We start from the raw sequence: 21,256 nt of genomic DNA, 5'->3' as shown, positions 1-21,256 counted from the left end.
TGTGCTTCTCTCTGAATGACACCCTGCTCTAGGAGCTGAATGTTTGGTGGAGGAAGGACAGTACCCTCAGGTACTAGCTTGCCTCTCTGGGTGTGAAACCACCACCTCACAGCCAGGATAAGAGTGATCAGGGCTCTGGTGTTTTTGATGAGCTGCATACAAGTTGAACCTCCATTCCATGAGAGGGGGCTGGGCAGATGCCACATGTCTCCACATCACTTGCCTGAATTCAGCCACAGCAAAAAGTAACTGGGGTCAGGATTAGAAACGCTGATGTCTTGTTCCTCCTGGAAAGAAAGCCCTTCATCTGTATGCTGAGGGGAGAGAGTGCCCTGTGTTCTTGGCTATGGCAATCTGGAGTGGAATCACTACCTCTCTGAGCTGGAAGGTGAGAGGGAGGGAGCAATCTTGACTTAAATACTGTTACAGGGCACACTCGGCTCCTGGTTGAGGTTCCTCAAAATTGTTACCAAGCTCACAGGTCTAGCTGCCTACCCTCAGACAAAAAACAAACAATCCAAACGTCAAGTGTTGGTGAAAATGGAAGCCAGCATTTCTTCAGGAACACCAGTGACCTAAGGAGAGATATTAGACTAACTCATCTCTCTGGTAAAACTGAAGGAGAAAGGCCAGGCTAAAGCCATCTCAAAGACTCAGATTTACTGAAGGGTTTTTAAAGGGGGCTTGAAGGAGTGGAACATGGGAAGTGAAAAGCAGGAGGGAATGGGATGTGAGCGACAAGGGATTCGTGTCTATGCATCATGTATAAGGTCTCACCAAGGCCTCATCTGGTTTCTGCTTCTGTCCTTATCTCAGGATCTGGATAGTATGTGCAAACCTGCAGCTCCACTTGGCTGGAAAACAACTTTACACTCATGTAAATAATGTCATATTGCCCCATAACCAAGGTCCAAAATATCAAATAACCATGGGAAAAGAGGAAGCTCAAAGAAATGCATGCCAAGAAAAAAACTTCTAAAAATTTTTTTTGGAATGTGTGTGGTTTTAGGTCCCAACATGACTTCAGTCCTGCTCACTCACAGACCCTCATGTTTCTTACTGAATTTTCATAGATGTTCTTTAATAAATGTCTTTTCATTTGCTGTTTGCTCTTAGGACTGTTTTTCAGAGGCTTTAAATACTCTTCTGTGTTTTTATTACCGTTTTCACCAGTTTCACTGAGGAGTGGGTCAGTGAGCTCCTCATGCTGTCATATTGTAAGTCTGTCTCCCCCTTAGCTTTAAAATGGGGTGATAACAGTGTGCCTTGAGATCCCACCACATCTGCCTGACAGAGCTCAGGGCTGCCCTGGGCCTTTGGGTGTGGGGCTCTCTGAGGCCCCTAAACATGGCCTCTCATTTCTTACCCTCCCAGTTCTTGACCTGAAGGCACTCTCTGGTACTAAGGCATCAGACAAATAACCCTTTTATATTTCTCTTTCTATAAATGAGAAACATTAGATGATCAGATAAAAGACAGTGGCTTGTGATTGGCTATTAAATGACAGTATGCTAACTAGGAATTTTCACAGTAAACCTTTTTGAGATACTCCCTGCCTAAATCAGAAACACTTTATTAAAACAATTTATTTTAGTTTTTTGAAAGTATTTCCTGAAGGTATGGTTCAAAATTTTGTCCAGAAGTCTGGATGATGAAAACAACTTATTCTTAGCAAAATGTGTGTTTTTTTTCCTTACACCAATCTGAGGAGCACTCAGATTAACTGAGATTATACTTTCAGGGATCATTTCTGTAGTATGTAACTAGAGGAGTGTTTCTGAATGTGTAGGGTACTGGAAATCATGATGCTGGGCAGCAGCTTTTTCTCCTGAGCAGGAGGCTGGCTTGTGGTGTTGCCTGGTTGCAGCAGCCATTTCTTCTCAATGACTGTTCTCAGTTTTCCTTTGGGAAGGTGAGAGGGAAAGAACACAAGCTGAGAACTTAACTGTGTATTTGTTCTATCAAACTAAAGAGAGAGAACATATTCCTCTTTGAAGTTTATTAATAATGACAAACCCAGGCTTTTTAAATTTATTTTTTGGCTGCTTGCTGGTATGCGGATCTGAATCCTTGCTTTTGGTGTTATCAAGCCACACCTTCCCAAGTGAGCAACCAGCCAGCCCTCCGAGTCTTTGTTTTATCTTTCACATGTGTTAACTTCTGGGTTTTTCTAGCAACTTCCTGAGAACGAAGGGAGTAGGAATCAATAAGGAAGTTTTGCAAACTGCTCTGACAAAGATCTAGACCCCTTAGACTTAACTAATTAAAAATATGTCAAAATAAACATCCATTTACAAAAGCAACTGTGTTTTTCATTCACTGTTGGAAGGAGTAAAATTACTACAGCTTTCGTGTCAATTCAGGTTCTCACCTTACAAAAATTCTGTGAAGATTGATGAACTTTCACTCTATTCAGTTCCCGAGAGTCAATCTAAATATGTGGAGGAGTCAAAGACCCAACTTGAAGAAAACATCTCACAGCTCTGAAGAGATGCCATGAAGGAATCAGTAGTATAAGAGATTTATCAGGGAAAACGTGTAAGAAAGATAAAGGGGAGGCCGGCCCGTGGCTCACTCGGTAGAGTGCGGTGCTGATAACACCAAGGCTACAGGTTCGGATCCTATATAGGGATGGCCGGTTGCTCACTGGCTGAGCGTGGTGATGACAACACAAAGCCAAGGGTTGAGATCCCCTTACCGGTCATCTTTAAAAAAAAAAAAAAAAAAAGAAAGATAAAGGGGAAGAGAAGACAGGCAGAGCCTTCAGACTGCAGTGTAGATCTGATACTGGTAACAGGAGAGGGAAGGAAGGCAGATTGCATAAGAAGAGTAGAAAATCTTGACTGGGCCATTGGAAAACCCCAGAGCAAAAGAATATCTGTCAGAGGGGCCTGCACTAGGCAAAAGTGGCCCATCACTAGTATCACTGTCATGAACAGTCATTGGCTGGGAGCAGCCCAGGAGAGCAGGGCCTGGGATTAAACTCTGCAGCAGATCTCAAAGGTGGAGAAGCTAAAGGTCTCAGTTTACAGCAGGTTCTTTCTTTAAGGGTGAGCTGCACCCAACACTTCTTTCACTGCCACATTCTCTTCAAAGGGACATTTGTCTGTATTCATCAAAATTGTATTTTCCTTTTTCCCTCAAGACAATTCCATTTTCAGGAATTTTCTTAATTGTTAATTTTTCTTAACTATGTGAAGAAGTGTAGAATTAGGAGTTTTCTTTTAGTCAATTTCTTTTAACCAACACTTACAACACTATAGAATAGAAAAGAAACAACACAAAAGTCCACCAATATAAGACAGTTAAACAAGTCACTATACAACACTATCTTCTCCAAGGGATATTAAGTTATAAAAGAAAAGGTGCCAGGCTGTGTTTATTACAGGCTACTTTCTTTACACACACACACACACACACACACACACACACACACACACACACACACACACACACACACACACACACACACACAATTTATTCATAAGCTGGAAGAATACAAAAGAAATTGAACAGTAGCAGTTTCCGGTAAGTGGTTCTGAGAGTTTGTGGGTCAAGGATAGGAAGATATCTTATTTTTTACTACATACCCTTTTAAACTTTTTCAGCTTTTACTTAAGTACACATGTATTTCCTAAAAATAAAGAAACAAAGAAAAAATTATATCATTGACACAGGAATAACAAAGAAGAAATAAAGGTAAGAAAATTAATTAATTAACTAATTAATTAATTAAACAAAACAGTTACATGTGAGAATCTATGACAAGAGAAAGCTAGCACTTAAAATCAATGACAGCCAGCCAGTTAGCTCAGTTGATTAGAGCACAGCCTTGTAACACCCAGGTCAAGGGTTCGGATCTCCAAAGACTAAAAAATAAAAATAAAATAAAGTAAAATCAATGAGGACCACGTAGGAGCTGCCTCCACCAACAAGTTCAATATAATTCAGAGGTCCGTGGTGCTGGCCAGCCTGAGCCTGCTCACCTTCAAAGTCTATGCAGAACTGAAAAAAAGCACTCGCCTTACAAAAATTCTGTGAAGATTGATGAGCTTTCACTCTACTCAGTTCTTGAGGGTCAATCTACATCTGTGGAGGAGCCAAAGACCCAACGTAAAGAAAACATCTGACAGCTCTGACATAGTGGAAAGCTGGTGTTAGGAAATGTACTCCCAGACTAAACCCAAGATGCAAAGTTTGGTCAAATGGGTGTTAGACAGCTTTAAATATCTCCAAAATGCACCTTCTGAATTTTTTCCAAGATTGGATGTTACTGGTTTTGCTGGCCTTGTTGGGCTCCTTTCGGCTAGAGGTTCGAAAATGAAGCTGGTGTAGCCTCCTGGTTTCATGGGATTAGCTGCTTCTATTTATTATCTACAACAAACCATAGCATTTGCCCAGGTCAGTGGGGAAAAATTATATGACTTGTGTTTATGAGGATATTCAGTCATAGAAGATTTGTAAAAGGAGAACTTCCAAAAGCCAGGAAATGTGAAGAGTTCACCCAGCAATAAGTAGAAAATGTCATGCTCTGCCCATTTAAGTCACTTTTAGGTAAACACTAGAAACTCCATACGGTAAATAAACAGTTCTACAGAAAAATGGCGAAGATGTCAGTATTGAATGTAGCAAATTGACTTTATTCAGGAAAAACTGTAATAGGCCTCTTTGTTATCTTAGATGATGCTATACTATAATCGGACTAATCTGAAATCCTTTCACCTAGAGATAATGTATGAGCCTTAGAACACCTCATTCTCATGCTGCTCTTTATGTACATAATTAAAATCCAACAAAGAAACAAAACAAAAAGTAGAATCCAAGTTAAAAAATAAGTCAATGAGGAAAGGCTGGACTACTAAATAAATGATCAGACAATTGGATATCTAGTAGAAAAAGTATGATTGATCCATATCTCACAATTTTGGAAATCTCTGTCCTATATATCTGTTTAGTTGATATGCATAATGAACTTCTGGAAGAATACAAAATAAAGTACCTAAAGAACTTACCATCCATGGGATGGAGAAGGCTTGGAAAAAGAAGGAAAAAGTTGGAGCTAGAGCTTTCACTTTATACATTTTCATATTGTTTGATTATGAATCTTGTAAATATAATTACCTTTTCTAGAAATTGAATTTTGAAAAATGAAAGATTTTGGATGAAATAAATACATATCCATGAGAAAAAAAATGCAAGGAATTATAAGAAAAAAATTACATTGTCATGTCTTCTTAAATAGAATGAAAAACCTGAAAATCATGAAGAAAGAGATAAATTTGACCCTATTATCATTGAAAGTCTCTAGATGAAAAACAGATACCAGTAACAAATTTAAAACACTAGGGATCAACTTGGAAAAATTACTTTCAAATTGTATAAGAGACAAATGATTAATATTCGGAAGTTATCTTTATACCGTTGACTGGAAAAAAAATTTTTTTTCTGGCTGCTGGCCAGTATGGACGACTGGAAAAATATTGAAAGATCAATACTGTCAAATAGAGAAAGCATTTATTATACCATTTTAACCCAGCTGTTTTACACCTTATCCAAATTAAGAAGAAACTCACCCATGAGCTCTAGAATGCTGTAGAAGGATGACAGCCATTGCATAAATGTTTATCCAATTGTTCAACAAAATCTCGGAAAAAACCTGCTATTCATTATGATGGGAATGTCTAACCAGATTATGGCAATTATATAATACAGAAAATTACGGAGGGATTAATAACTAATTAGATCTATGTCTCATTATTACTCTAATTTAGATGATATAAATTGTTATAAAATCATAAATACCATATATCCTTGGTTACACCTATAAATATAAACTAAGAGCAAAATCACCCACTTCTGGGGATGATTTAAGCATCTAGGCAAGACACGCACTAGGACTTAACCTACAAATCTCTGTACTGGAATGCATTTAGAATGTTATTTTTACAATAGGAATGCACTTTCTTGATGGGTGGTATCAAGGCCCACCCAATAGAGTCTTTCTGTTTCTGTCCGTACAGACAAAAGGGCTGGATAATAGCCTTAATTTTTATTTAGATGAAGTATTTACACTTTAAATATTTATTAATCACAAAGTTCCATTCCCAATATCTCCTTTATTTATCCATCTTTTCCTGTGTATTTCTCTGGGGGAATATTAATTATATTCGTTGATAGATAATCACTTGTGATTGGCTTTTGGATTATACTATGCTAATTAGGATTTGGAAACCAAAGATTTCTTTATAAAATTGTAAAGATTTCTTTATAAAATCAACAGAGTCTATAATCCTTTCTAAACAACATTTTGTTGCTTCAAGTTTTTAGAAAGATCTGCTGCAATATTTTTCCCTAAAGTAGTAAGTGAGACAACCAAGCAACTCACCCTTGGTGAAATGTGCATTTTTTTATATATCAACCTGAGGAAGACCAAGGCCAAGTCAGACTATACTTTCAGAGATTGTTTCTATAACATATTATTAGAGAGATGTTTCTGAATGTGCAGGGTATTGGAAATTATGATGAATGAGCTATAGTGCTTTTTCTTGAGTGTGAAGCTGGGTTGTGGTGTTTGTCCTGTGGTGGAAGGTGCTGTTTGTCTTCAGTGATTGTTCTCCACTTTTTTTTGGAATAGGTTGAATAGTTTTCTCACTTAAAACTTGCTGCTAGGAAAGTGCAGTGCTTTAGGTTTCATTTTTTTTGTTGCTGTTGTTTTTAAAGATGACCGGTAAGGGGATCTCAACCCCTGACTTGGTGTTGTTATCAGCACCACACTCTCCCGAGTGAGCCACGGGCTGGCCCTAGGTTTCATATTTTTTAACTTGCAACAAATTTAAGGCTTATGCTTTAGCTCTTGTGCTTTCATTTACTCCCTGTTTTTGAAATAACCTGAAGGGAATCTTCGCTGTGTTTAAAAAAAAAAATCAGTATTATTTTAAATGGCTTATCACTATGAATAACATATCTCTTCTCTTCTCCTCCTATCTGTGTAATTAGATGTGATTAGTACTCATGACCTTTGTGCTTTATGATACACAGAGGCGAGTTTTCACATAGGGGCTGTAATTATCTGGACATCCTTTCCCTACTGATTTTAAATGCTATCTTTGATATTTACTTATTTCCATAACTATTTAAGTCTTGCCTAGACTCTTCTACTTTAATTTTTTAAACTTTGTCTTTTCCTATGCCAATAGCATAAGTTTCTTTTTCTACTTTTGTTATTTTTCAATTGTGGTAAAATATTCATAGTGTTAAATTTGCCATTTTAATCATTTTTAAGTGTTCATCTCAGTTACAAGTCAATTTTTACTGTGCAACAGTGTCAATATGATGACAATTCAATTGTGCAACTGTTCGACACCATCCATCTGAAGAACTTTTTTATCATCTCCAACAGAGAAGCACATCACCCTCTCTCCTCAGCTCCTAGTAACCTCTAACCTATCTTTTTGGGGGTCTATTCTAAGTGTGTTGTATAAGTGGAGTCATATTGTGTATGGCCCTTTGTGTCTGGCTTCTTTCACTTAGCATAATACTTTCAAGGTTCATGCATGTTGTAGCATATTTAAGAATTGCATTCCTTCCTAAGGCTGTATAACATTCCGTTATATGTATATACTGTATTTGGTTTATCTACTCACTTGTTGGTGGACATTTGGGTTGTTTTCACCTTTTGGCTGTGTGAATAATGCTGCTATGAACACTGGTGTAAAAGTATTTGCTTGACTCCCTGCTTTCCATTATTTTGAGGATACGCCCTGAGTGGAATTGCAGCATCCTATAGCAATTCTGTTTAACGGCTTAAGGAACTACCAAACTTTTCCACAATAGCTAATTGTAATCTCACCAGCAGTGTGGGAAAGTTCTGATTTCTCCACATCCTCACCAGCACGAGTTATGTTTCCTTTTCTTTTTTTGTTTTTCTCTTTGTTTTTGTTTCTGTTTCTATTTAATAGGCATCCTAATGAGTGTGAAGTGGTAGCTCATAGTGGTTTTGATTTACATTTCCTTAATATTGCTGATATTGAGGATCTTTTCATGTCCTCATTGGCCATTTGTATTTCTTCTTTGGAGAAATGTCTATTTATTTGAGTACTTTGCCCATTTTTAAATTGGGTTATTTGGTTTTTTACTGTTGAGTTGTAGGAGTTCTTTGTATATTCTAGATATTCATTCCTTATCAGATTTATGTTTTGAAAATACTTTCTCCCATTCTGTGAGTTTTTTTTTTCTACTCTCTTGATAATTTCCTTTGATGCACCAAAGTTTCCAATTTTGATGTTCAATTTATCTATTTTTTTCTTTTATTACCTGTGCTTTTGTTGTCGTATCCAAGAAATTGTTGCTAAATCCAATGTCATGAACCTTTTCCCCTATAATTTTTTCTAAGTGTTTAATAATTATAGCACTGACGTTTAGGTCTTTGATCCATTTTGAATTAACTTTTCTCTAGAGTATAAGGTATAAGTATAAGGTATCATGCACATATCCATAGCATGCAAATTATCTTGGGAAAGGTAAGAAGAACGGCACTAACCGTGGTAAAAGACCAATTTGTGACCAGCTGTTGAGCAGTAACATGTTTATGAGAAATGCCCGACCTTTGAGGGCCAAAAACTAGGTCTCAACAGCATTCAGAATACCTGATTGATCTCTGCTATTTGAAGAAAGGGGCTGTTTTCTAGATTCCCACCCCCGACCCCTGCCCCAATAAATCAGAGGGATGAAAAAAATCTCTTCAGGGCCGGCCCATGGCTCACTTGGGAGAGTGTGGTGCTGATAACAGCAAGGCCACGGGTTTGGATCCCTATATAGGGATGGCCGGTTAGCTCACTTGGAGAGCGTGGTGCTGACAACACCAAGTCAAGGGTTAAGATCCCCTTACCAGTCATCTTTTAAGAAAAAAAAAAAATCTCTTCATTAGGAAAACACTAATGGGTTTTCTTCAACAAAAAGGTTGCATTGTATTTTATGACAATACATTTGTTGATAGTTTCCTAGTATGTTACTATCGTTAAAGAATAATTTTTTTTTTCTTTTTTTTGGTGGCTGGCTGGTACAGGGATTGAACCCTAGACCTCGGTGTTATCAGCACCATGCCCTAACCAACTGACCTAACTGGCCATCCCTTCAAAATAATAATTATTGAGCACCTCCTATGTTTCAAGAACCGTTATAGGCACTAGGGTTACAGTAGTGAGCAAAGTAAGGCCGCTGTTCTCATTGAACTTCCTCTGATGTGAGGACACAGAGAATAGGTATAATATGATATCAGCCAATACAATGTACACTGACTGGTAAGAGAATAAAGTGGGTAATATAAACAGAGAACTGGATAAAGTGAAAGTGCAGGTCATAAGAATACCTGGGAGAAGAGAGTTCCTATTTTTAAATGCTCACATAGATTATCTGCCAATAGAGAGATGTAGGATTGTCTTATCGAGTTTTATTTATTTATTTATTTATTTATTTATTTATTTATTTTTGGTGGCTGGCCAGTACAGGGATCCACTTATCAATTTTTTAAGAAGGATAAATTATGTGCTATTAGACTTATTACTCTCAGACTGGCTCTTTCTGAAATCATAGAAATCCTGAAATACAGTAGGAAGATTTCCTTGTGTCCAGGGCACTGTGACTGGGAATGCCTTTTGTCTCAGTCTAAGACAGGTGTGAAGGGTTCCCATAAGAGGTGACATTTTAATTAAAAAGTTGCATTGTCTTGCCGCCCTTATAAGTGGGGACTGACACTAGAGTGGAACACAAAAAATGACAAAGGCAGAGCCAAGACCTTAAATACACAATGATGAGTTTAGTTAGCATGGGGACAACACATCACAGTGTGACGGGGCATACTGAGCTCCTGGCTGAGGCTCCCCAAAATTGATGGTGAACTCACAGGTCTGGCTGCCTGTCCCCAGACAAAAAAACAAACAGAAGTCAAATGTTGGTGAAAATGGAGGTCAGCTTTTATTCAGCAATAGCAGTGACCTAAGGAGAGATGTTGGACTAACCCATCTCTCCAGTAAACCTGAAGGAGAGTGGCCAGGCTAAAGCCATCTCAAAGACTCAGGTTTACTGAGGGGTTTTTAAAGAGAGGGATTAGGGAATGGAACATGGGGAATGAAAAGCACTAGGAGGGAAGGGTACATGAGCTACAAGGGGTCCATGTCTATGAGTCAGGTACAAGGTCTTGCCAAGGTTTCACCGGTTTCTGCTCCCATCCTTATCTCAGGATCTGGATAGTACGTCCACTTGGCTGGGAAACGACTTTACATTCATGCGAATAATATCATATTGCCCCATAACCAAAGTCCCAAATATCAAATAACCATGAGAAAAGAGGAAACTCAGAGAAACGCATGCCAAGATAGAAAGCTGTCTTTTAAAAAATCTTCTAGAGGGCCGGCCCGTAGCTCACTCGGGAGAGTGCGGTGCTGATAACACCAAGGCCGCGGGTTCGGATCCTTTAAAAAAAAAAAAAAAAAAAAAATCTTCTAGAGCGCACGTAGTTTTAGGTCCCAACATAGCTTCAGTCTGGCTCACTCCAACAGCAGGAGCACCGGTAACCCAGCAAAATCATGAAGGTTCATAGTGATACACTTCACAAACTGTTCCTGTGTCTCTACTATGTGCCAGGCACTGTGCTGGGGCTTAGAATACAAGCTAGGGGAAGCCAGAATCTGGCTATCAATGGAAATATGGAAAGAACAAGCTTTATTTCTGTCTGTTGATTTCTTGCTCCCTAACTCTCCCTCATTATACATGATTTTTCAAAATCCCACTCAATTGGCCCTTCCTCCAAAAAACATTTACCATCACTCAGGTTAAATTAGCCTCCACCACATGCTCACAAAGAACCTGGTTATATTTCTGTTAAGGCATTTATCATGCTTGATTTAGTAATTACCTTTTGGTTGGTAATTGCTAACCAGACCTGGGGGCAAGCTCATCTCTGTATTCACCTTTGCACTTTTGGGGCCCAGCACAAAGCCTGGAACACCCCAGCTCTTGATCAGTACCTGCAGAGGGGACAAAAATTCACTGTCAAGTAAACGGTGCTCATAAAAGGAAAGTTGTTTTGAGCTACTTCTCTGCCATCCTCTGCATCTAGAGAAAATCCCTCATCTGCAAGGCCTTCCATGAGCACAGCGCTCCCCACCTCCATAGCTTATCTCTCCCTTCTCACCTGGTTTACCACGCTCCAGCCATGTTGGTGGCTCAGTGGTTCGTAGTTTCTCCTGACCTTTTCTTCCATTGCTGCCTTCTGAATCTTGGCGTAAGGGTCACCTTCTGTAAGGGGACATCTCAGCACCCTGAATTAAAGCCACTCAGCCTTCTCCACTGTCATAGTATGTGGGGCTTTTCCTTCGTATCATTAGTCACAATCTAGTGATTACTTTGCAACCCTCTTTCTTCCAAGAGGCTGTTAAGTTTGTGGACAGCAGAAATTGATGTTTTTTCACTCACCATTGTATCTCAGCCACCCAGCACAAAGAAGCTGTCCAGTAAACTCAGGTTGATTAAATAAATTGAGTGAAGAAGACTTTATGACCAACAGCCCTGGGGCAGAAAGGCAAGGCCCCTGAGCAGTCTCCAGGCAGGGTAGGTAGGGATCTCTGTGCCCAGATAACCATGTCACCTCAGGGCCCATATAAGCACTGAAATACCAGCAAATCCATTCCAATTTGGGAGCCTGATGGGGGAAGACTGAGGAAACAGTCTTTGCTTGCTCCAGGAAGAATTCTCACTGGCTTCAGGGAGAGTGAATCCAACCCTTCAGTGAGAACGCTGGGCATGGTTATCAAGAGGTTGCTGACTCAGGAGGCTGCAACGAGTTTCATAATCCCAAATTAGTATAATAGGGCCTGGACTGTAAGGGGAGAGCCAACCCTCTCTGACTCGGAAAGTCTTATAAATACTCCCTAAACACCAGCTGTTGATTTTGCAGATGTTCATAGTTCTTGCTGAAATTGTCTCCTTGCAACTACCATTGTAAGATCCGTGCACCATGCACAAATCCTACAGACTGGGACGGCTCACTTCACAAAGACCAAGAGACTGAGACTGATGCAATCAAGCTAGAGGGACTTTATTCCAGCATGCTGGGGTCACCTTGTCTCCTGGACAAAAGCGACCCCCAGTTTACAGCACAGGCATCTTTTATACAGTTTTTCTGAGCAGATCTTTGTGACAGAATGAGTTGTTGGTTATCTGTGGCGCCTTTAGATTTATGAGTAGGCTTTAGCAGGCTGGTACCCTGATAGATTTGTGGCACCTCTAGATTTACAGGTGGGTTTTAGCAGGCTGGTACCCCGATAAGGAACAGCACATTTCTCAATCGTTTGTCTTCCCTGGGGTCTGGCCAGGTGGCCTTTTGATAAGGAACTAGTCAGTTCCTAGAACCGGGTGGGGGACCTTCCCGCCCTTGGAATGCTTAGTATGCTCGGGCCTGACCTTCGTATGGCCTTTTAGAAGCCTCTTTACTTAGGCATTTGTTACAAAACTGTGTACATTAAAGTTTTGTTTTTCTACTATTTCACTACAATTTTTCTACACCCCCACACCATGAGTAACTAATTAAGCAAAGACTGGGTGGTGAGACTAAGGGGATCTGCTTTTCAATTCTTCTCTCTATATTTTCTGTAAAAAGCCTGTTTTGGGTTTACAATGGAAACACAATCCACTTTATTTTTAAAACATGAATGAAGAGACTATTGCCAGTTTTTACTTCCTTTACATAGTTTTCTTTATAAAATGACAAAAAAAAGCTGCATTGATTTCATACCAAGCTAATACCTACAGTGACAGAAATTGGTGAAAGTAACTCACAGGAAACAATTATAACAATCTACTTATAATTGTGAGGAGATAATGCAGTATGTTTTACAAAGATTTTCATCCAAAAGGCTGGAAGGAAAAAAAAAAAAGTTTCTCAGCTATCTGGGAAACTGCACCCTCAAGGCTCTGAAACACAGTTCCACAGCATCCATGATGATTAGGTTGCCCTCTGGTGGATAGAGCACCACACAGCAAGGCTGGACATTCTAGGTCCATTTTCTAAAGAAAGTCCCTTTAGAGTGTTTGTCTTTTTACAATTGAACGCTTGGTACCCTGTGCAAACACCCTAGAAGATAAGCTGGAGAAAAACTCTGGAGTATGTATGCAAGATTCTGATATACCATGCATTCTTTGTGGTTAGTAATCTTATTCTTAGTAAACTGCATAAAATACTCAGCGTTGTAGGCTGTATTATCCTGGAATGAGGACAAAGCTGAGGTTTCCAGGAGAGCAATGATTTGTCAGAGGTCACACATTTCATATGTTGGGTGTTTCACATAGTCAGCAGATACATATTATGTACCTACTGTGAGATAGTCATGGAATTGGACGTAGAGAAATAATTTACTCTGAAGAAAACATTACAATACAGAATGGTGGTTGATGGGCTGGATGTGTGCACCGTGGATTGCCGTAGCACATGGGAATGCATTTCATTTTGCCCAGACTAGGACAGTTGGGAAAGTTCCTCAGAAGAAAGAACTGAACTGAGCCTTGAAATTATAACATATGAGGGTACTTTAAAAAATTCATGGAGAAATAGAATTAAAAGATAATATAAGGGCTGTTTGGTAGCTAAGTTGGTTAGAGCATGGTATTATAACACCAAGGTCAAGGGTGAGAATCTCCATACTGGCCAGCCACCAAAAAAAAAAAAGATAATGCAAATCTGTCCATGAACTTTTTGAAGACCCTTCATATATGTAACTGAGGAAGTCAGAAGAGGCTAAGAATAATCAGAAGAGATTAGAGAATGGTGTCCCCCCCCCACCCCTCCGACCCCACCCCCACATACATGAGACTCCAGTTAGAAGACAGATGCCACTCTTGCTTCTGCCATTCTCACCATGTGATACCCTGTGTCACTGTAGAGTCACCACCAAGAGCAAGACCCTCGCCAGATGTGTTCCCTGAACTTTGGATGTCCCAGCCTCCAAAACTGTAAGCAATGTATATTGTTTCTTACAAATTACCTACTCTGGGGTATTCTGTTATAAGCAACAGAAATGGACTAATACAGTACATTTAGTGAATTCTATTATTTTAAATTAGACATGTTCACTCAGAATGCTGTGTTCTACCAGCTTCAGCAGTTCTGGAGTCTTAATTTATTGGACAAGAAGTTTTCTGGACAGCTGAAGGTTACTGATTTGAGCAATATGCACATATTTTAAAAGCAGCAGCAAAGACTTTAAAAAATGCATTGCAGATGTCATTATTACCAAAAACAGATCTTCATGATCTTTCTTAGATTGTTCTTCCTCCTGATTCTTGAGCTCAGGAGATAGCAAACCAAACTCTCTGACCACCCTCCCTAATGGAGTCTCCAATTATTCCTGTTTCCTCATTTCATAGCCTTTAGAGCAAAGGATAGATTTTTTTAGTGCTTCCGCCCCCCCCGCCCCCCATTTGCCTCCTTCACTAGATTATAAGTTATGAAATCAGTCATCGGGCTTCTCATTCATTTACATTTTACCTGGACAGAAAATGAGGGTGGGAGGTGGGCTGGGTCCAGGGCCGGAAGGGATATGGAAGTCATGATGATAAGTGTGAGCTTCCTTAGGAGGGCACCGAGGAGTGTTCAGAGACTTCTTATAAAGAATGACAAGGTCAGCCTTGTACTTCAGGGAGTTCCCTGTCACTGCAGAGCAGAGAATGGGCTGGAGCTGCAGTTTGGGGAGTCTATTTAAGAGGAAGGGCAGTGATCCCAGCAAGATATGACAGTGCTTTGGACTCAGGTGCCTGGGGGTGAATGAGAAGTGGGTACTGAGGACAAAGAATCAACAAGCCCTAGTGATTGACAGGCTTTGGGGGAAGCCCCTGGATTTGTTCCTGGGCACTCGGTGGATGGTAGCCTCGTCTGCTGAGATAGGGAAGGGACAATGAGCAGATTTGGGGGAACAGGCAGAGTGTGCTTTGGAAACACTGAGCTTGGGGGCATGTCTGTCACATGCAAGCAAAGAATTTCACTAGAGAGCAGGAAGTGAGACTGGAGCTCAGGAGACAGATCTGGAAAAGGGCAGCAGTGACTGGAACCATTGGAATGAGACCACTCAGGAGGTCCAGAACAGGACCCTGGAAAACAGTAACTTCTAAGAGGCATGAAGGTGAAATGAGCCATCAAGGATGCAGCAAAGGAGCTGCCAGAGAGAGAAGGAGGGAGTCTGGACGTGTCAGGGAGCTGATGACAGAGAGGAGGTCGTGGAGGGCTGGCTGACAGTGACAAAGGTCCTCAGATGTCCAGTCAGAGGAAGCTGAGATAGTTCCAGAGAGCTGAATGGTAACATCGTGTGGGAGCTGTTTAGTAAGAAGCCTTCTTGGTGGTTTTGACTTATTTATTTATCTTAACTGTTTAGGGAGTGCGTGGGAGTTGAGGAATTGCAAACTGAGTATAGATGTTCTGGAGTAACTTGCCAAGGTAAAAGCAAAGATTTCAGCCCTTCTGTCCCCCACGCCCACCCCCAGGCAAGCCTCCTTTATGTTTCTAAAGACGGGATATGGTGGCTTTCCTCCCCTCCCTGTCCTCCCAGAGAGGCCAGAGCTTCTGGGTTTCTGGACCCTGAGGAGATTATGCTTCTCCCTAAGGAGAAAAGGGTAGAAGCCAATGTTTAGAGAAGGTGAGGGTGAAGCCCCTGCACCTACAGAGATTAGCAGATTTAGCTGCCGCTGAGAATGGGCTGGGGGTTGAGGAATGCACGGTGTGGGCAGAGACAGGTGCCCAGCACCAGCGTATGGGAGGCGAGACAGCAACGCGTTGCGGGATGCCGGCCACGGACAGGGATGGCTCAGGGTCCAGCCCCAGGTGATACAAGAGAATAATTTTTACTAGAATCTTGCTGAGAGCTGGGGAATACTAGTTTTAGAAGTATGTTTTCTTATTTGAAAAGAAATATTCAGAAAATGTAATGACTGGCTCCCATTTTATGTCTTTTAAGGTATTTATTTAGAGAAACATTTAATGCATTTTAGTCAATATTACTAAAATAATCATGGGAAGAAAATAATCATTTGTTAGAAAAGGGTCATTTCTTTGACACTACAAGCGAACAGAAAGGACATTGTTGGGTGGGAGGGGGGAGAGGGAGGAGGGAGAGAGGTTTCAGTAATGGGCCACAATAATAACCACATTGTATATCGACAAAATAAAATTTAAAAAAAATAATAAAAATAAAGAAAGAAAGAAAGGAAGGAAGGAAGGAAGGAAGGAAGGAAGGAAGGAAGGAAGGAAGGAAGGAAGAAAGAAAGAAAGAAAGAAAAGAGTCATTTCTAATTTTATAGTAATGTTGATTGGTTTTCTATCATAAAAGTAACACATACTTGAAGGAACTGGGATTTGATCTTACCCTACTTAAAAGTGAATAAATTAGCATATCGTCTTATGGACACTGGTAGTGAGGTAGGAGGTGCTCATTCTGTGGGTTCAGGTTTCAGGACACACCTCTGAGTTTCAAACCATTCCCCAAGGTCTCAGGCCCCTCCTCTAGACCCTCCCTTAGAGGAGAGTCATTGTAGCTTATTGTACCTATTTTCAATACAAACACAGGGAGATTGAAATTACAGGGAGCAGATTTATGCAAATCCAGTGGCTGAGCATCTCAGTAGAGATGAATTTATTCAGACTTATATAACCCTTGTGGCCAAGCATGCTCAGTAAAGCAAAGTTTATTCTTTAAATAATCCTCCACTGGAGGCACTAGACAGCAGTGAATATATTTGAATATAATTGAATGTATTCGGTACATGTGGTGGAATTTGACCAATGAGCATGTTCTAAAAGAAACCAACTGAGCATATGCAAGACTAGGTTACATAACTGGGAACCACCCCCTTAGTTGAAATATTCATGAAATAGCATGAATATGTATTTGATATAAAAGTTGGATCCAGGAAGAAGGTGGAGCTGTCGCTTACTCTCTTGGGGCCAGCCAGCACTTCCCCTGAGTATTTCTTTCTTTTTGTATAAACTTGCCTTTAGCAGGCTGCTGTTCACTCTAGAGCCAGTTGGCACATGGTTTATGTGTATTCCCTTCTTTTGTATTAATCTGATGTGGGCCCTGCTCAATCCCTGGAGCTAGGCTGGACTTTCTTTGTAAAGTCTGTACTTCTTATCCATTGTGTTAAACCTGTTTTTACTTTCTGCTGTGACTCTGCTCTTGAATTCTTTCCTGTGGTGGGTCGGGCCAGCTATCAGTCCTCCCCAGACCCTCTCGTCTGGTATCAGTAGAAGACACAAGACTTCTCGGTTAGAAGCAAAGGACTTTATTGCTCACAACTCAGAACAAGCATCAGCATTGCAAAGGTTCCCCTTGCCCCCAAATCCCTTGTGGGTTACGCAGCAGGCCCAGATGAATGGTATACACACAGTGGGATTGCTTCACAGCTAAGGAGCACTGGGCTTAGGGAATACACTGCTTCTATAGCAGGCAATAAATAAACCAGCTCTTTGTCCAAGTGACACAACCTCACCCTTCATGCTTGTTCCCTGTAAATCAAACCTGAGAAATGGCCTGGGTGAAGAGAGCCAAGAGCCTTGCATTCTTGGCATACCGAGCAAGATGTGCAAGAGCTCAAGCGACCCACGGAGGAGGGTGTCTCCTAACAATACTTACTGTAGGAGATGTAAATAATGACAACAACAACAGCAAGAACAAAGAAAACCTACCTCCTATTTACAGGGCCCAGAAACTGCAAATGGTTAATTTAGTCCTACAAACCGGATTCAATGTTGAGCAAGGTTTATGGGCAGCTGCTGGAGTCACACTTGAATCTGAAGTTCAGGTGATAATATTTTTGAAACTGTGACACAAATACTCCTGTTAGGACACCTGAAGTTCCTCATACATTTTTGGCCTTAGTGCTTGGGACTGGGATTACTCCTTCAGGTTGGAGTCACGGAGGGGCCCATGCTCCGTTTCCCAAATTCTTAAGGACTGTCCTTCAGGTGTCTCAGAGCCAGTGCCGCTTCTGGATATGGTGAGTTTCCCTGCAGAGCCTGCTGAGGATGGTCTGCATCTAAGCTCTTTCCTCTTCCCCAGTATGCTGTCAAATCCGAGCCAGTCACAAAAGATGGGTTAGAATACGGATCGATCTCCACAGCGGAACATCTACCCTCGGTTCTGAGCTCAGAACACTCCCTGTTCTTCAAGCCCTGTCGTATTTCAAGTCCCATTCTACTGCTCCATCATGTGTTCATTGTCATTCTTTCCTTCACTGAGTTTATTAAATATATTTTGAGTTGCTCCTAGGCTGGGAACTCTGCTAAATGAGGATACACACTTCCTGCCCTCAAGAAGCCAAACCTGAGGAAATCTCTTGCGAGCGTTTTTTGTAGGAGCACTAGAATGTCGTATGGAAACAAACCAAGTGTTCACTGTGATGAAGGTCAGCTATGCTATGTGACGTGTTTGTGTTTGAAAAGAATAGCTTAGTAAAACCTCATACTACCATTCAAAATTTCAGGAAAAATAACCACTTGATCTGTGTAGATGCTTGGAAGGAAACTACTGTATTTAGATGCCTTGGAATTGTTAGCAAGGTGCACTTGTAATTTAAAAAATGTAACAGAAAATGAATTAAACAGAAATTATATAAGAAACTATCAAAGGCAGGGGAGGGCATGAGGAAAGGTTGGTAGGCTGGTACAAAGTTACAAAGTTACAGTTAGATGGGAAGAATAAGTTCTGGTGCCCTAGGGGGACAATAGCTGATATAATATTGTGTTGTACATTTCAAGATAGCCAGAAAAGAGGATCTTGTATGTCATAGCCACAAAGAAATGATAAATGTTTAGGCAATAGATGCACCAACTGTTCTGATTGCATCATTCTACAATACATGAATGTACTGAAGCAACAAATTGTACCCCATACATATGTACAATAAAAAAAATTTTTTTAAAGAAAATATCAACAGATCTCTTGATAATCTTTTAGAAAGGAAGAAAACGTCCAGATTGGACAACTAACTAAACAAACTAAGATTAAATGTGAGAAGACAATGACTGAGGTGTGGCCTCTCTGTCTCTCACTTGCCTGGAGGAAAAAGAGAATGGGCACTGGTCTCTGGGGTGACAGCCCAGGCCAGCCCAGCTGTGAGTTCTCAGCATTTAAGCTCCTTGTCTTTGTATCCCATGAGCTGCCTCTCCAGTAACACAGTTTAGAAATAATCCCCTACAGGGGCGTCCTGTCACTCGTGTCAGCTGCAGGACACATGCACACTCTTGCTGATGGTGAACTCTCTATTACTTCACTGACATTTTGAAAAAACTGTAGCAACATACTGTCCTAGCAAACACTTGGAAACAAGTGTGTTTTTTGTTCTTTTGCTTTTTGTTTGTTTAAGAAAGAGCTTCTTGGACTCTCTTTAAGGAAACTTTAGTCTCTGAATTCTCAAATAGCAAAACATCACTTAATAGTCAATTACAAATTACTAGATTTCAGCCAATAGCACTAATATTCCTTAGACCACCTTATCAGAGAAGATGTGAAGTGCTGGTGATTGCAGGGACAGGATTTTGTAGTGAATAACTCTTTGAAGAGGCAGAAATCTAACTAAACAGTAATCAGTTAAGGCTACTTTCTGCCCTTTCCTCCACTGGGGAGACAGAAGCTCAGAGTGGCTATTCAAATCATTCAGAAAGGTAGACTATTCAACAAATAGTATCTAAACATAGGAAGACGTTGACATTAATCCTTGAACTATTTATAGAAATAAATTCCTGATGGTTAAAAAAATTAACATAAAAATTTTATAAAGTCATAGAATAAAATATAAAAGGTGTTTAAAGTACTCTTAAAACACATATTAAAAAACAAGTGAAAAAAGAGATTGATAGACCTGATTATATTAATATTGATAACTTCTTAATACACAAGACAGTATAAACAAAATTAAACACTAGACTAGTACAACCAAGGATTAATATCCATAATATACAAAGAACTCCTTCATATGAAAAAGAAAAACATGGGCATTTCAATACTGAACTGCACTTGTATAGAACACATTACTAGACCTTCACAGAAGAAAACAAAATGAATTACCATGAAATATGAAAACAATTTCAATCTAGTTAGTAATCAGGGGAATTAAATCAGAGTACTAATAAGGTATTATTTCTTCTCTCCAGATTGAAAGAGAGAGAGATAGAGAATTCGAAGCAGGGATAAGATATTGACTCCACACACTGTCAACAGGTTATAAAATTTCCAGTGCTGAACTGAAAGGAAATTTGGCAGTAACTTAGAACTTAAAGTATACACACAGTAACTCAGTAATTCCATATCTTATCTACTTCCAAGGAAAACTCACACAGGGGCACAAGACATACAGTAATGTTCACTACAAGCACTGCTCTTTATAGCAAAGAACTGAAAAATATGGCACATCGATGGCTAAATAGACTATGATTTATTCATATCTTAATATACTACACAACAGATTTAAAAATTAAGATACATATGTACTGATATGGATGCTCAGTGAGAAGATATAGGCTCAACATATCACATGCTATATAAAAATAAACAGAGAAAAGAAGAACTGCTTTTCTTGAGAAAGTTTTGGTAAAGAGCGGGTAAGCCAAGAAGGAGTTAAACCTTCAATTTATCTTTCTGAGAGTTTTGCTATTAAATGCATCCTTATAGTGCCATAAGAAAATTGAAGTAAAGGAATATGTCAGATGTTACTCCTTCCCTTTACAGAAGAGTGGAAAGAACAAATCACAAGAATGAAAAGCAAAATACAAGCAATCATATCAGAAAATGAACCCCCAGCTTGTGTTCTCTCCCGTGCTTCCCAAACGAGGAAAAGATCGATCAATAGCCAGGAGTAGCCACCACCAGGTGGCGCCACCTGCCAGCCTCACGCTCAGGAGAGAGCACAGCAGCTCGTCAGTGGCATTTCTGGTACCCTACGCTGTTCCGATGCACTTGTCTAGTAATACACTGTAGAAATGATCCCTGAAAGAATAGTCCTAATTATCTGCCCTGTGCCTCCGTTGGGACTAAGAAGTCTATTCCTATTTTGCTGATGGACAGATTTCTCCCACTCCCATTCCTACCACCATTAAAATATGTATATGTTGGGCCGGCCCCGTGGCTCACTCAGGAGGGTGCGGCGCGGGTAGCACCGAAGCCATGGGTTCGGATCCTATACAGGGATGGCCGGTGCGCTCACTGGCTGAGCGTGGTGC

General features: G+C 40.2%; 2 non-coding genes and 1 pseudogene across 2 annotated transcripts; 2 read left to right on the top strand and 1 right to left on the bottom strand.

The window, feature by feature from the left end:
• Positions 1-699: 699 nt before the first annotated feature.
• On the top strand, positions 700-4,518 carry LOC134362567 (MICOS complex subunit MIC26-like; annotated as a pseudogene).
• On the top strand, positions 1,726-1,938 carry LOC134363500 (small nucleolar RNA U3). The gene has a single exon (XR_010021736.1). It is a non-coding gene; the product is annotated as a small nucleolar RNA U3 (small nucleolar RNA).
• Positions 4,519-20,831: 16,313 nt separating the features above from the next.
• On the bottom strand, positions 20,832-21,039 carry LOC134363501 (small nucleolar RNA U3). Its single transcript, XR_010021737.1, has one exon. It is a non-coding gene; the product is annotated as a small nucleolar RNA U3 (small nucleolar RNA).
• Positions 21,040-21,256: the final 217 nt, after the last annotated feature.

The sequence above is a fragment of the Cynocephalus volans genome, chromosome 14 (genome assembly GCF_027409185.1).
Source record: "Cynocephalus volans isolate mCynVol1 chromosome 14, mCynVol1.pri, whole genome shotgun sequence".
NCBI classification, from domain to species: Eukaryota; Metazoa; Chordata; class Mammalia; order Dermoptera; family Cynocephalidae; genus Cynocephalus; species Cynocephalus volans.
Note: the sequence above shows the minus strand (reverse complement) of the source record. Positions and strands in the feature narration are given on the sequence as shown.